Source organism: Adiantum capillus-veneris, chromosome 29 (genome assembly GCF_014529385.1).
Source record: "Adiantum capillus-veneris isolate H3 chromosome 29, ASM1452938v2, whole genome shotgun sequence".
NCBI classification, from domain to species: Eukaryota; Viridiplantae; Streptophyta; class Polypodiopsida; order Polypodiales; family Pteridaceae; genus Adiantum; species Adiantum capillus-veneris.
In genome coordinates, this window is record NC_140959.1 from 135,931,219 (window position 1) to 135,935,855 (window position 4,637).

Consider the following 4,637-nt stretch of genomic DNA (forward strand, 5'->3'; position numbering starts at 1 on the left):
TAATGTATTTCGATGGAGCCTAGCATCTTGGAGACATGGTGCAGCTTGCTTCTCGTCATGTTTCAATGGAGCCTATCTTGGACAAATGGTGGAGCATCCTTCTCTCCATGTTTCAATGGACCCTAGCTTGGACAAGTGGTGGACCTTTGTTTCTCTCTATGTTTCAATAGAGTTAGCTTGGACAAGTGGTGGACCTTGGAACCAAACCCCCATGTAAAACCTATCATGGTCACTCCAAGTGGTAATAAAGAATAACCTTTAAGATGTAGCCTTATAGGTTGGACAAGTGGTGGACCTTAACACGCGCATATTCTTAATATAATGACATAGAGTGGAAAAGTGGTGAATCTTGAGACCAAACCACTCAGGCTACTAGCAATAATAGCTTGGACAAGTGGTGGACCTTGAATGTAAACCCCTCATCTACGACATATCGTGGTTTTAATGTTTTTCGATGGAGCCTAGCATCTTGGAGACATGGTGCACCTTGCTTCTCCTCATGTTTCAATGGAGCCTACCTTGGACAAATGGTGGAGCATCCTTCTCTCCATGTTTCAATGGACCCTAGCTTAGACAAGGGGTGGACCTTTGCTTCTCTCTATGTTTCAATAGAGTTAGCTTGGACAAGTGGTGGACCTTGGAACCAAACCCCCATGTAAAACCTATCATGGTCACTCCAAGTAGTAAGAAAGAATAACCTTTAAGATGTAGCCTTATAGGTTGGACAAGTGGTGGACCTTAACACCCACATATTCTTAATAAAAGTGGTGAATCTTGAGACCAAACCACTCAGGCTACTAGCAATAATAGCTTGGACAAGTGGTGGACCTTGAATGTAAACCCCTCATCTACGAAATATCGTGGGTTTAATGTATTTCGATGGAGCCTAGCATCTTGGAGACATGGTGCAGCTTGCTTCTCGTCATGTTTCAATGGAGCCTATCTTGGACAAATGGTGGAGCATCCTTCTCTCCATGTTTCAATGGACCCTAGCTTGGACAAGTGGTGGACCTTTGTTTCTCTCTATGTTTCAATAGAGTTAGCTTGGACAAGTGGTGGACCTTGGAACCAAACCCCCATGTAAAACCTATCATGGTCACTCCAAGTGGTAATAAAGAATAACCTTTAAGATGTAGCCTTATAGGTTGGACAAGTGGTGGACCTTAACACGCGCATATTCTTAATATAATGACATAGAGTGGAAAAGTGGTGAATCTTGAGACCAAACCACTCAGGCTACTAGCAATAATAGCTTGGACAAGTGGTGGACCTTGAATGTACACCCCTCATCTACGACATATCGTGGGTTTAATGTTTTTCGATGGAGCCTAGCATCTTGGAGACATGGTGCACCTTGCTTCTCCTCATGTTTCAATGGAGCCTACCTTGGACAAATGGTGGAGCATCCTTCTCTCCATGTTTCAATGGACCCTAGCTTAGACAAGGGGTGGACCTTTGCTTCTCTCTATGTTTCAATAGAGTTAGCTTGGACAAGTGGTGGACCTTGGAACCAAACCCCCATGTAAAACCTATCATGGTCACTCCAAGTAGTAAGAAAGAATAACCTTTAAGATGTAGCCTTATAGGTTGGACAAGTGGTGGACCTTAACACCCACATATTCTTAATAAAAGTGGTGAATCTTGAGACCAAACCACTCAGGCTACTAGCAATAATAGCTTGGACAAGTGGTGGACCTTGAATGTAAACCCCTCATCTACGAAATATCGTGGGTTTAATGTATTTCGATGGAGCCTAGCATCTTGGAGACATGGTGCAGCTTGCTTCTCGTCATGTTTCAATGGAGCCTATCTTGGACAAATGGTGGAGCATCCTTCTCTCCATGTTTCAATGGACCCTAGCTTGGACAAGTGGTGGACCTTTGTTTCTCTCTATGTTTCAATAGAGTTAGCTTGGACAAGTGGTGGACCTTGGAACCAAACCCCCATGTAAAACCTATCATGGTCACTCCAAGTGGTAATAAAGAATAACCTTTAAGATGTAGCCTTATAGGTTGGACAAGTGGTGGACCTTAACACGCGCATATTCTTAATATAATGACATAGAGTGGAAAAGTGGTGAATCTTGAGACCAAACCACTCAGGCTACTAGCAATAATAGCTTGGACAAGTGGTGGACCTTGAATGTAAACCCCTCATCTACGACATATCGTGGGTTTAATGTTTTCGATGGAGCCTAGCATCTTGGAGACATGGTGCACCTTGCTTCTCCTCATGTTTCAATGGAGCCTACCTTGGACAAATGGTGGAGCATCCTTCTCTCCATGTTTCAATGGACCCTAGCTTAGACAAGGGGGGACCTTTGCTTCTCTCTATGTTTCAATAGAGTTAGCTTGGACAAGTGGTGGACCTTGGAACCAAACCCCCATGTAAAACCTATCATGGTCACTCCAAGTGGTAAGAAAGAATAACCTTTAAGATGTAGCCTTATAGGTTGGACAAGTGGTGGACCTTAACACGCGCATATTCTTAATAAAAGTGGTGAATCTTGAGACCAAACCACTCAGGCTACTAGCAATAATAGCTTGGACAAGTGGTGGACCTTGAATGTAAACCCCTCATCTACGACATATCGTGGGTTTAATGTTTTTCGATGGAGCCTAGCATCTTGGAGACATGGTGCACCTTGCTTCTCCTCATGTTTCAATGGAGCCTATCTTGGACAAATGGTGGGAGCATCCTTCTTCCATGTTTCAATGGACCCTAGCTTGGACAAGTGGTGGACCTTTGTTTCTCTCTATGTTTCAATAGAGTTAGCTTGGACAAGTGGTGGACCTGGAACCAAACCCCCATGTAAAACCTATCATGGTCATCAAGTGGTAATAAAGAATAACCTTTAAGATGTAGCCTTATAGGTTGGACAAGTGGTGGACCTTAACACGCGCATATTCTTAATATAATGACATAGAGTGGAGAAGTGGTGAATCTTGAGACCAAACCACTCAGGATACTAGCAATAATAGCTTGGACAAGTGGTGGACCTTGAATGTAAACCCCTCATCTACGAAATATAGTGGGTTTAATGTATTTCGATGGAGCCTAGCATCTTGGAGACATGGTGCAACTTGCTTCTCGTCATGTTTCAATGGAGCCTATCTTGGACAAATGGTGGAGCATCCTTCTCTCCATGTTTCAATGGACCCTAGCTTGGACAAGTGGTGGACCTTTGTTTCTCTCTATGTTTCAATAGAGTTAGCTTGGACAAGTGGTGGACCTTGGAACCAAACCCCCATGTAAAACCTATCATAGTCACTCCGAGTGGTAATAAAGAATAACCTTTAAGATGTAGCCTTATAGGTTGGACAAGTGGTGGACCTTAACACGCGCATATTCTTAATATAATGACATAGAGTGGAGAAGTGGTGAATCTTGAGACCAAACCACTCAGGCTACTAGCAATAATAGCTTGGACAAGTGGTGGACCTTGAATGTAAACCCCTTATCTACGACATATCGTGGGTTTAATGTTTTTCAATGGAGCCTAGCATCTTGGAGACATGGTGCACCTTGCTTCTCCTCATGTTTCAATGGATCCTATCTTGGACAAATGGTGGAGCATCCTTCTCTCCATGTTTTAATGGACCCTAGCTTGGACAAGTGATGGACCTTTGTTTCTCTCTATGTTTCAATAGAGTTAGCTTGGACAAGTGGTGGACCTTGGAACCAAACCCCCATGTAAAACCTATCATGGTCACTCCAAGTGGTAATAAAGAATAACCTTTAAGATGTAGCCTTATAGGTTGGACAAGTGGTGGACCTTAACACGCGCATATTCTTAATATAATGACATAGAGTGGAAAAGTGGTGAATCTTGAGACCAAACCACTCAGGCTACTAGCAATAATAGCTTGGACAAGTGGTGGACCTTGAATGTAAACCCTCATCTACGACATATCGTGGGTTTAATGTTTTTCGATGGGCCTAGCATCTTGGAGGACATGGTGCACCTTGCTTCTCCTCATGTTTCAATGGAGCCTACTTGGACAAATGGTGGAGCATCCTTCTCTCCATGTTTCAATGGACCCTAGCTTAGACAAGGGGTGGACCTTTGCTTCTCTCTATGTTTCAATAGAGTTAGCTTGGACAAGTGGTGGACCTTGGAACCAAACCCCCATGTAAAACCTATCATGGTCACTCCAAGTAGTAAGAAAGAATAACCTTTAAGATGTAGCCTTATAGGTTGGACAAGTGGTGGACCTTAACACCCACATATTCTTAATAAAAGTGGTGAATCTTGAGACCAAACCACTCAGGATACTAGCAATAATAGCTTGGACAAGTGGTGGACCTTGAATGTAAACCCCTCATCTACGAAATATCGTGGGTTTAATGTATTTCGATGGAGCCTAGCATCTTGGAGACATGGTGCAGCTTGCTTCTCGTCATGTTTCAATGGATCCTATCTTGGACAAATGGTGGAGCATCCTTCTCTCCATGTTTCAATGGACCCTAGCTTGGACAAGGGTGGACCTTTGTTTCTCTCTATGTTTCAATAGAGTTAGCTTGGACAAGTGGTGGACCTTGGAACCAAACCCCCATGTAAAACCTATCATGGTCACTCCAAGTGGTATTAAAGAATAACCTTTAAGATGTAGCCTTATAGGTTGGACAAGTGGTGG